Below are 12,535 nucleotides of genomic sequence, written 5' to 3'. Positions count from 1 at the left end.
AGTTTGATTTCGTAAAATGTAAATGCAGCAATTTGCTCAATACTCATAAATAAAACTTTTTTGGAGAATATGAAAAATGCTTAGTAAATTGAAAGTTTGCATTGTAATTAAGGGGTTAGGGGTAGTCAGAGGCACGAAAAAATGAGAATTTCCAGTAATTTTTTTTTTTTTGCTATTAAATCATGTTATTTTACAAAAGTAATAATATGGCATTATTATACAATGTTTTGACTTAAAGTCACGAAAATTAAAAAAAAAAAAAAAAAAAACAATTATAAATTCCAATGTTATGGCTGTCTGTGTTGATCCAGTTTCAAAAAAAGGTCCATGCGGTGACAATCAAAAGTCCGTGGAGATTCATCTAAAATCAATCGGATAAAAAAAATTACTTTTATAAATAGATAATCCTGGACCTGAACCAAACTTTTTTTTTCAAAAATTAACAAAATGGCGTCCCAGAAATTTTTTGTCTGGATTTTCGAGAAAAAATCACCTGTTAATTGGTCATAAATAATCGAAAGTTTTGAGAAAAAAAAATCTTTGGTTTAGGCCTGAGTTTATTATGCATTCTAAAAGCTGTAGAAATTTCATTAAAATCTACCGAGCGATTTTCGAGCTACAGTTGTCACCAGTTTGAGAAAAAAGCATTTAAAGTTTCACACCAACGTGTTGGAGTGCCCGAGCGATTGTTGTTATTTGTCGAATAACTCTAAAAGCAATCAAATTTTCAGAGTATATTTTTAAGATATTACACTTAACAAAAATGCAAAAAAAAAAAAATGATTTTTTGAAAATCCTGACTATCTCTAACCCCTTAAGCAACATTAATTAATCTTTGTAAATTATTTTGTTTTGTTTGCATTTGTAAACAAAGGTGAGCAAACTATTGGGTTAAAATTAACAGTACAAATGAGTCAAATTGATTTTTGATTGTTTATCAAACCAGTCGTCCTCCTTACATTATAATTAAGTGAACAATTTTTTTTGACAATAAGCTGGTCTAGTTCCAAAATTGGTGAAATTGGTTTAGTACTTCCACTAGACCTATTATAACTAATTTCATCCCATTCATTTGACATTATATCACATTTATCGACCAAGGTTTTATATATTTTCATAATGTTAAGAGGACATGTCTTCTTAATTACAAAATAGTTTAACGCCAAAAGTGGATTAAATTTGTTCTGAATTTGCCTCGCTTAGCACCTTATGTCTAATATAAAGTTTCCGTCCCCCTGGAATATTTTATATTCCAAAACAATCCTAAAATTTAAGGAATGCTGCCGACTTCCGACAGTTTTAATATAGAAAAATATGGCAAAATAATATTCTAAAAATTAATCTATTTATTTAAATTGCGAAATTGTGCTTTTGTGATTAGTAAATAAAATTAAAACTTTTTAAATAATGATATTCTAAACTTTCTAAGGCAATAAATCAAATTTCACTAAAAATTGTTGCCTACATTTAGGAGCTAAAATTTTTTATTGCTATATTTTCTTCTAAGTTCCATTTAACTGAGCGTAAAAAATTGCAGTTACATAGACCCGACTATCATGGAAGTGAGACTTTATGTCCAATAAATCCGTTAGTAATTTAATGACAAACCGATTTCTTCAGTCAAAAATATCTTTTGAGGGATTAAAAATTTATAGTGCAACTAAATATATGTTAATTTAAAAACGATATCAAGAAAAGAAAATATTCTTCATTGCACCGAAATGTAGGCAACATTTTATTAAATTATATTTTCTTATAATATGTTATCCGAGTATCCAAAACAAAATGCTTATAGAAAAACAAAAATGCGAAAATTCTCTTCCTAAAATTTCATAATTCACGGGGCTTTTGTTTCTATAAAACGTAAAAAAAAGTTAAAATTGTTAAACCACAAAAGTGTATGTAATAATGAGAGTACTATCAACTTGTAGCAGTTCCATTTACTACGAAATCCCAGGATGTTTATATAGATTCAAAGTCCATTTCCAAAAAGTATAATAGATAAACATACTTTCTTCTTGGCGCAGAAATGTAGGCAACATTTTTTGATATGGTTTTGAAAATCTTATAAGTATTATGATCGTAAAGTATTCAAAAGATTTAATATTGAAGATTTGCCGTGTTTATCTTCCAACAATTGAAAATTGACCTTCTAATTTACTTAAATGATGAAATTTTACTTCTATAAATTTCGAAACATGTCTGGAAAAATTATAATCTGCTAGATAAGGGTCCAAAGGTGTTTGAATCGAAGCAACTAAAATCTGTATTAATACAGTAAGTGCTAGGGACTTGTAGGTTCAAGGTTCCAGGTTAAATACAATGAAATGCAATTTACCTAAACAATAAGTTTTGTTCCTTTTTTATATTTTATAAATATATTTTCTTTGTTTTACTAAATTAAAATTAAATTTCTGTTTAGCAGCTCCAAAATAACCTACGAAAAGTGACCTTAAATTTTCCATTAATACTTATTATTAACCCCCGGAGGTTTCCAACCACTACTTTTTCATAAAATTTATTGGTTTCTCTTTCACTTAAGCTACATAGACCTAAATTGCATACGAAAAAAGTATGCCAAAGTAGCAGTGAGTTCGTTGTCCCATGCAAAAGTAAATGAAATGAAAACTTCAATTAAAATCGTCCGGCAGCAGCGGTGAATGCCGAGGCATACAAGGTCTACGCATCAATTGGCCAACTGCTACTGTCCCAATTGTTTACTTACCTGTGACTGTGTCAACATTTATGCGTGTGTTATTGTCAATGCTTGTCGTTGTTGTTATTGTTGTTTTTATGTGTACGACTCAGTACAATAACGCTTTGACATTTTCAATACTCGGACAATTTTTTTCATTGCTTTACTTTTGCTTTTGTTTTTGCCACCATTCAACCACATTTCATTGCTGTGCAATTGTTGTTGCTTTTGCTTGCACGAAAATTCCTCAAGCACGCTGGTTAACGATATCGTATCTGCATATAACGTTCCATTTTTTGCCCGTAAAATACACACATACTCAAGCTTCTCGTTTTTTTGGCCTCCAGCAGTTCTCTCAGGTATTTTGAATTTCGTGCTATAATTGAATTTTATTGCTTGGAATGCAGCTGCTACCTTTTTCAGAGAGAGAGAGATAACTGTCGTCTCTCAATCTACAGTTAATTTGGTTAAGGTTGTGCTTTTTGTAAACATATAAGTATACAAATATACATATATACTCGCTCGAATATGTTGGTGCATTTATGTGTGCTCATATTTGGTTTTTGGCATGGCTATTAGCCACGTGTCACAGTTTTAATTTTATTAAAGCAATTTCTTTCAAGTTGGTGCAAATTGGGTTTTTGTGGTCCTTTCATACTCAATTTTATAGTGACATTCACACACCGCAACTTAACGACCATACAAATCTTTGCTAATTGTATTGGATGGTATTGAAAGCAATTTCGGTGCAGAAAATATACTGATGAGAGTAGAAAATATGCTAAACAAAAAAATGTTGTTGTTGGAATAAGTAAAATTGTATAGCGAAGTACATATGTGAGCACAGCTGAAAGTTTTTATACATGCCATCGACATTTCTGTGCAGATAGTAGATACATACACATTTCAATATTTCATCTATTATACAATAATTGATAGCGTATCTGAACTTAGTAGGAAATCCTATAGTTCTTATCTAAACAGAGTGTAAAGACTCAAGTACCCCACTCGTAGCAGCCCGTCTTCTTATTTGCGGAGAACTCGACAGCCACTTTTCACAAGCCTCTTTTGTGTTCAACTTTACAACACCAAAGGCGTTCGCCATGGACAGTAACAGGGGGTAATCATTTGGCGCTATGCCCGGACTATATGGTGGATGCGACAAAATCTCTCATCCGAGCTCCCGTAGCTTCTGACGAGTCATCAACGAAGTGTGTGGTATGGCGTTCTCTTGGTGGCACACTACAACCTTCCTGTTGGCCAATTCTGGACGCTTCTGATCGATCGATCGTCTGCTTCAAGCGGTCCAGTTGTTCGCAGTAGATTGTAGAATTAAGAGTCTGGCCCATACGGGAGCAGCTCATAGTGGATGATTCCCTTCCAATTCAACCAAACACACACACACAACAAAACCTTCCTGGCCGTCAAACCCGGCTTGGCTCGACCGCGACCGTTTTTGCTTGATACTGTCGTATGTGATCCATTTTTCGCTTCAAAAATGGGTCGAGTGCAGTTCGTTTCAGCAGCATATCGCAGGTGTTGATTCGGTCCAGCAGGTTTTTTTGCGTCAAATCATACGGCACCCAAACACAAAGCTTTTTTGTGTATCCAGCCTTCTGCAGATGGTTTAAAATGGTTTGGTGACTAACTCCCATCTCCTGGGAGATGTCACGAGATGTTATATGCCGGTCTAACTCGATGTTTTTCATGATTTGATCGGTATTCGTCGTGACAGGCCTTCCGTCGGCTGGTCGAAATCATTCCATTTGAATATATTATTGGTATCTGTCGGTATTGTTCTTAAATTATTCAACAAATGTCTGATAATTACTTCAATTGATCCATAATGCCGTAATAGTAGCTGGTATTTACGTTTCGGCAGCAAGAAAAATTCCTCGGAAACTGGATATATGAAAAAGGAAGTTGAAGCGAGTATTTTTCTAAGCGATTTATGCTGTTTTTATTTTCGAAGTAGGAGTATTTTCTACGCAATCCATTTTTGTGTGCATCTCAATTTTCTTCGAATTAATTTCAATCAGAAAACCGAAAACGAAAGAGCAAAATACAAATCAATCACTTCACTAATTGTGTGAAACTCACTTAAAAAAGTAATCAAAATAAGCGCCATTGAATAAATAATCAAATGTGAGTTGCAATTTGACTTTACTTCGCTCCTGCTAACTTGGTTTTTATTAGACTTTTGTCATTTGCGCAGTCTGCGCCACAAAATAGCATTGCCGAAGAGTTGCGGCAATGCGGTCGCAGCGCAAAAACCACAAAATTCAATTGATTGCGAAAGTTGAATGTGGCAGCAGCAACGACGACGACGCATTTACACATATAGAAGGATGCACACAAATTGCCACGCAAAATGGAATGTATGAGTGCTCGTCTACACTTGCCCGGCTGCAACAGCGCAGATATGCTGTGGAGTTTGACGCACATTCTTGAGAGAATTTGTGTGTGTGTGTGTGTGTTGCTTATTAAAATGCAATTTGACAGTTACTAACACAGTTACGCACACACACGCACATTTCGCATGCGACCTTTCAATTTGCTGTGGTTGCCGGGTTGCGTATACGCAGTGGCAGACATTCACTTTCATACATATCTCCTTCATATGGTACATAATATCAATACTAATGTACTTTCAGCGCATATACTCACATATATTTGTGCAACTGCTGCACCTGAAGTGCAACCGCATGCTGCCCCAAATGCCTGCTTGCCACATGCCACACACTGCCAAGGCATTACATTTTGACTCTGTGCTGTTATTTGCAGCACGTTGTTGTTATTGTTGTTGCTCCTTAATGCGATTTCATTTTTTGAATATTTGTGTCACAAAGTGCAGTGTCAGCAGGCGGCGATGGCAGCGTATTGTAAATACATTTGACGGCTGCTCTGCTGTGCACATATTTGTATGTGCCACTATTGCATGGTGTATGGCATATCAGTTGCATGCTGCACTCACTTCCATTTACACATTATGTCACATTGAGCTGCTCCTTGAATCTCCCTGCTATTGCTTGTGGCATAATCAAAAATTGCTTGCTGAAGAAAGAAAGACATTGGCAAAATGAAGAGCGACACTTATGTGCTTATACTCGTATGAGCAGGTATCGCCTGCCTTCTGTCATTATGCGCTCGTGTACTTAAGTGTGGCAATAGCTTTGGTGCAGCAGCTCTGTCTTGCTTGTCAGCGTTATTGCAGATTGTCATTATGCCAAATTGCTGCTTTTCGTTTGTTTTTGGAGCGAAGTAAAAATGAATTTTTGTTTGTTTTCCTTAAGTAAATACATACTTATGTGAAAGGAATTGTGCGTTAAAGTAATTAAATATCATTAATTACGTATTGATAATGACGTATGTCAATGTTGTAGCATAATTAATGAATATTTATTGACTTTGACTGCTTGTTGTCGTTCAACAGCTGCGCTTTTTATGTTTCTAGGAAAGTATGTAATATATTTTTCATTTAAATTAATGATGCCTTTCCTGTAAGGAAGGTTAAACATAACCCCACATTTGCATTTGCGTTAAGTGTAATATTTTAAAAATATACTCTGAAAATTTGATTACTTTCAGAGTTATTCGACAAATAACAACAAGCGCCCGGGCACTCCAACACGCTGGTGTGAAACTTTAAATGCTTTTTACTCAAAACTATGTTTTTTGAACTGGTGACAACTGTAACTCGATAACTGCTCAGTAGATTTTAATGAAAATCATACTTTTAGAATACATAATAAACTCAGGCCTGATCGAAGGATTGTTTTTTTCAAATTTTCGTGACTTTAAGTCAAAACAATGTATAATAATGCCATATTATTACTTTTGTAAAATAAGATGATTTAATAGCAAAAAAAAAAAAACTGAAAATTCTCATTTTTTCGTGTCTCTGACTACCCCTAACCCCTTAAGGAAAGTTGTTGTTAGATGATGCTACATTGGCGTTTTTTTCGGAATTTAAATTGTCAAAGAAAAAAGTTTTCCAATTTGGGGTTTTCAAATATTTTTGTTTAAATGTTTTTTTTTCAAAAATGGGTTTAAAAATTAAATTTTTTTAAAGTGGATTGATTTTTTCAAAAATAGTTTTAAATTTTTTTCAAAAATGGTTTTTAAAAAATTGTTTTTCAACAATATTTTTTGTTTAATATTTTTTTTTTTGTTATACAAATATCTTTTTTAATGTTTTTTTAAATTTCTTTTTTTCTAAAATTGTTTTTCAAAATCATTTTTGTTTTGTATCTGAAATGAAATATCTATATCTATATCTATTTTTTTAATGGTTTTGAATATTTATTTTTTTCAAAAATGGTTTTAAACTTTTTTTCAAAAATAGTATTTAATTTTTTTTTCAAAAATGGGTTTTCAAAATTTTTTTCAACAATAAGTTTTATTTTTATTTTTTATTGTTATTCAAATATCTTTTTTTTTTCTTTTTAAAACTGTTTTTACCATTTTTTTTTTTCAAAAATTGTTTTTCAAATTCAAAAATGTTTTTGTCTCTAACAAAAATGTCCATCTGCCATTGAAGTAAGAGGAAAACATGCATATCATATTTTTATAGACTATATATATAGACTAGTAAATTTAATAAATATGTTACTAATAAGCTCAATTTCGAAATTCCAAGAGAATTGTTTTCGGTTTGTAGGTTAACTTCAAAAATCGTATTACGTCTACAACTTTGCTTCCGCCGTTTTTTTTTTTGTAAATTTTAGGCTTTTGTTTTGTATAAAGACGGTTACAAATGTCGATGAGCCTCAGCCGCACTTTTCTTGGAATTAGAAAAGAAAAGCAAAATTTCCCGCAAATGTCGAGGATTCGGCTCAAAAAGTGACATTTTCAATTGAGAATAAGTTTGAGATGCAAACAGTTCTCTACAAATATTTTGTTGGGTTAATGTTGACACAAATGTCCAAGATCGATATAAAAAAAATCGATTTAATCGACCAGTGCTTGACCCTAGAGACATCTATTGGAAAACGGCGGAAGCAAAGTTGTAGACCATAATTACATTTCTGCTTATGACTCAATCTTTCGACAAAAATTGATTACTTTTTATACTCAAACATGTGATAGACAGTGATATGTATCATCTCTACAAAATTCAAAATTTTATCAAATTAAAATTTATACTCGTGCATCATGCATATGTACATAGGTACAATGTTTGGTTGCAACACTTTTGAAAATTTTTAGCACACATGTTTCCAGCGTCAAGTGTTGACTTGACATCGGACAAGTTCCAAATGCGTATAAAGAAGAAAATTTGGACCAATGAGGTGGCTGGTAGTGGGAAGCGGAAACAACAGAGTAGTAGTAGTGACAGGGGCCGACATAATTCATTCGAACTATCAGTGAAAATTGCTACGTACAATCTGCTAGTTGCACTGCATGTTGCATGCGTGTGTGTTAGTCAAAATTTACTTATTATATACATACAAGTCTATGTATTTATGTATGTATGCATGTAAGTACGTATGTTCACACTAAAGTACTTTGTACTTGCACTTGTTAGTTAACAAGTTTTTTTTTGCTGAACAAGCGTTTGAACACTTGCGTGTGAAGTGCAACCAGCACTCATACAACACTTAAGAGTGCGAATATGTGTGCATATATAGACATATATACTTGTATATAGATGTATGTGTTATACATTTTACTGCATTGGCTTTAAAGTGCTTGTTTTCGAACAACTACTCGCATGGCTCTGGTGTGGATGTGTGCTTGTGCTCTGAAATATGTCCGACATAATGCTACTGCGACATTTTTATTTCTTAAATTCATGTGCGTTCTTTCAAAGTTTTCGATTGCAAACACTTTCGTTTCTTAATCAGCACTTTTCGCACTACTTTTTTTATTGTATTTTGAATTTTTTTTTTGTAATATCTGATGTCATTTCCAGTGGTAATCATAAGCGGGATATTATAAAGTGGAAGTTGGAAGATAGAAATATAATTTTAGTATACATTGTTTCAATATTCTTTTGTTTATTTAGTTTTGACAGATCACTTCTGAAATTGGCATCCAATTGACAACTGTAATGTGACATCTAACACTCATTTGACATTCATGAACTGTCAAATACTTTTTAATATGAAATAAGTCATCTGACTGTCCTTTGACTGCTGTTTTTTGACATTCATTTGACAATTCCTTCAAGAAATACATCTGACAATTGGTGACTGACAACCATTTGACATCTGCTGTCAAATTTCTCTCTCATTTGTTATATGTATTTTCACTATAATCGTCCTTTCCCAAAGCTTAAGTCCTCCATTTGTCCATATATTTCATAAGTAAATATTTGAAAACTCCCCAAAAGCTTTATGTGCCTCTAATTACATGATCTACCCACATCACGTTAAATTCACAACTGTAAACAAGAATATAGTGCAACTGGAATTTAAGCAATAATATTTTTCCCCTTTAAACACGTGTCATTCTTTCACTATTTTCATTATTAGTGCAGTCATAGTAATTAACAGATAGTAAACAAAAGCACTAATTTCTTTTACAGTTCGCGGTCACTAATTATGTGGCCACGATTCGTTGTTTATGCGTCATAAACTTGCAGTACAGGTAATAAAGTAGAAAGAACTTTTACAATTATTATGCAGTTGCAACACAATTTTTTTGACAATTATATATATATATATTTGGTGTAAAAACCGCTTTAAGCGATTATAGCCGAATCCACCAGAGCGCGCCACTCGTTCCTCCTTTTTGCTTTTTGGCGTCAACTGGAAACACCAAGTGAAGCCAGGTCACTTTGCACTTGGTCTTTCCACCGGAGTGGAGGTCGTCCTCTTCCGCGGCTTCCTCCATTGCCAATGTTCAGAGGACCATAAATCTTACAAAAACTTTCTCTCGAAACCCCCAAGAGTCGTCTCATCGGATGTTGTCATCGTCCACGCTTCGGCGCCATACATCAGGACGGGAATAAGGAGCTACTTGTAGAGTTTGATTTTTGTTCGTCGAGAGAGGACTTTACTTTGCAATTGCCTACTCAGTCCAAAGTAACACCTGTTGGCAAGAGTGATTCTGCATTGGATTTCAAGGCTGACATTGTTGGTGTTGTTAACGCTGGTTCCCAAGTAGACGAAACTATCTACTACTTCAAAGGTATGACTGTCAACAGTGACGTGGGAGCCAAGACGCGAGTGCGCTGACTGTTTGTTTGATGACATTAGATATTTCGTCTGGTCCTCATTGACCACCAGACCCATACGCTTCGCTTCCTTATCAAGTCTGGAAAAAAGAGAACAAACGGCGCGGTTGTTGCTTCCGATGATATCAATATCATTGGCGTATGCCAGCAGCTGTACACTCTTACAGAAGATTCTACCTTCTCTATTTAGCTCTGCAGCTCGTATTATTTTTTCCAACAATAGAGTGAAGAAGTCGCACGATAGTGAGTCACCCTGTCTGAAGTCTCGTTTGGTATCGAACGGCTCGGAGAGGTCCTTCCCGATCCTGACGGAGCTTTTGGTGTTGCTCAACGTCAGTTTACACAGCCGTATTAGTTTTGCAGGGATACCAAATTCAGACATCGCGGCATAAAGGCAGCTCCTTTTCGTGCTATCGAAGGCAGCTTTAAAATCGATGAAAAGATGGTGAGTATCGATTCTTCTCTCTCGGGTCTTTTCCAAGATTTGGCGCATGGTGAATATCTGGTCCATTGTCGATTTTCCAGGTCTAAAGCCACACTGATAAGGTTCAATCAGTTTGTTGACGGTGGGCTTAAGTCTTTCACTCAGTACGCTTGATAGAACCTTATAGGCGATATTGAGGAGCCTTATCCCACGGTTTTTTTTTTTTTTTACAATTATAGACGGGTATTATTTTGTTCACTTCAAGTTGTTATCCACACAATCACACCATTTCTTGTCAATCAGTTGCCGAAACAACCAAAATTCATCTGCGCACATTGCCAATATTATTCAGGCTATTATACATTCATATGTGTACATAGTTTCTGTGGCATAAACATATTAAATGAAGTATGCAACATATGCTACTGACAGAATGTAAAGGGTGTTTTTGGCGGTATGGAACTTTTATCTCAAAGAAAATGCAGAGAAAGTAATGGAGATCCTAATGTTTAAGGTTTATCATTTCGCGAAAGAGGTCCACTGTTGCTTCGTTTTAAGAATCCTAACTCGTCGGTTCAATTCTGCACCACTTCTTCCAAAAAGTCGATCCTATCTCGTCCATAAGTCCTCGAATGATTGTTTCCAACTAAACAGTCGTAGCTGTTTTATCAACAATTAACTTGAGATAACCGCAAAAATATTATTCTAAAATTATTCTCCAATAGAAGTAGTCTTTAATGTATTTCTAGGGTTGCTTTTACTCCAAATACCGAAATTTTTATCACGTACTGAACGTAAATGTCAAATCAACATATGTTTGATTTTGACAGCTGAATTGACAGCTATCTCTATGAAAGTCCATACCTCTCCAAAAAAAAACCCTATATATATCTAACGATACATGATTGTATGTGTTTACATATGCTATTCACATAATTCTTATGTATAATGCAGTGATTTTGTCATGCTTACATTAACATATACAAAAGGAAAACACCTAAAACCAGCAATTTCAACCTACTCTCTCCCTTCATCTACATCTCCGAAGCAACTCTCACACACCATACGTTCCAGTTTCCTTTGTTTTTCCACCCCCAGCTTTTGTCTTTCATTATACTCTTCCTCACTCGCTTCGCTTCTCCATCTGCTGTGTCATCTGCTACTCATCGCCTCATTTCGTAAACATTAGTAGCTTCAATCTGCTGCTTTCTTCTGCTCTTTTGCATTGTAAATAGTTAATGAGTATAACCTTCTCTACTGCTATATTAAATAATCATTGCCATTGTGCCAATATGTGTGCCTGTGTGTGTGCGTACATTTGTATTCACCTAATTCACTCCATTTTATGCTCGTAACTAGGGTATGATCGTAAAATGTATGTTATTTATGTTAACGGCGCTTAGCAGATTTATTGCGATTTACTTTTTATTACAACGTCTCTCTCACTCTATCCCTCTCTGTTGTAGCGTGAATTAATTTAATGTACTGGCTGCTTTGGTGCTGCCATTATGTTGGATAATACACATTTAAGAATATTAAGCAGCGCTGATACATATACATATACATATTAATATGCATGGAATGTGTTAAAGGTGTTGCTGGGATTAGGTAAATTTTTTTTTGGTGGCATGTAAAATCTAATCTGCCGTAAATTATTGAAGCTTCATTTTTCTCCGAAAATTTAAGATCATAGAAAGACAAAAGAACTTAAAATTGCCTTAAAATTACTGGACCCAGTTACATTCAAATTTGAACAGTACAATTCCTGTTTTTAAGATCACCTTTCTTTCGTTTATTTTGAATTCCCTGACAGAGGTTTCAAGATGGCTCGTGAGGAACTTAAAAAGCTATTTTTAACAGACGATAAATGCAATGTGTATACAAAATTAGAAAGTGTTTTCGAAATATCTAATTTAAAATTAGTTTTCAGTAGAGTTGCCAGCTTTCTAAAAACAAAACTGAAATATTTAAAGTTTTCGGTAATTCATAAGACGTACGATAGCTTTCCTAAATGTATTGGACTAACTTTCATTTTGACATATTTTTGATAGAGTTGCCACCTGTTCACAAATCAACATTTAATATATTGCAAAATATATGCAGATTACAAGGCTTTTAGAAATACTAAAAAGAGGAAATTTTAGCAAAGACTTTGGTTTACACATATTTTGGAAAAGAGTTGCCATGTTTACAAAATTTTCTACAATCCAAATGTTGTTGGAACCCAAAAATTAAA

The 12,535-nt window shown here is 34.2% G+C and overlaps 2 protein-coding genes across 5 annotated transcripts in view; one reads left to right on the top strand and one right to left on the bottom strand.

Annotated features, from left to right (window-relative positions):
* Positions 1-12,535, bottom strand: part of LOC105218909 (sodium channel protein 60E) — a 265,193-nt gene that overhangs the window by 92,948 nt on the left and 159,710 nt on the right. The window lies entirely within an intron of this gene.
* Positions 1-12,535, top strand: part of LOC105217177 (mitochondrial thiamine pyrophosphate carrier) — a 115,745-nt gene that overhangs the window by 58,933 nt on the left and 44,277 nt on the right. The window contains exon 3 of one of the 4 annotated variants that reach the window (XR_008471876.1): positions 6,284-6,487. The exons of the other annotated variants lie outside the window; for them this stretch is intronic. The gene's annotated coding sequence lies outside the window, so the exon portion shown is untranslated. Of the gene's footprint in view, positions 1-6,283; positions 6,488-12,535 lie in introns of those variants that run through there. 4 annotated transcript variants of the gene reach the window in all.

The sequence above is a fragment of the Zeugodacus cucurbitae genome, chromosome 6, assembly GCF_028554725.1.
Source record: "Zeugodacus cucurbitae isolate PBARC_wt_2022May chromosome 6, idZeuCucr1.2, whole genome shotgun sequence".
Classification (NCBI taxonomy): Eukaryota; Metazoa; Arthropoda; class Insecta; order Diptera; family Tephritidae; genus Zeugodacus; species Zeugodacus cucurbitae.
This window is presented reverse-complemented; position numbering and strand designations above follow the sequence as displayed.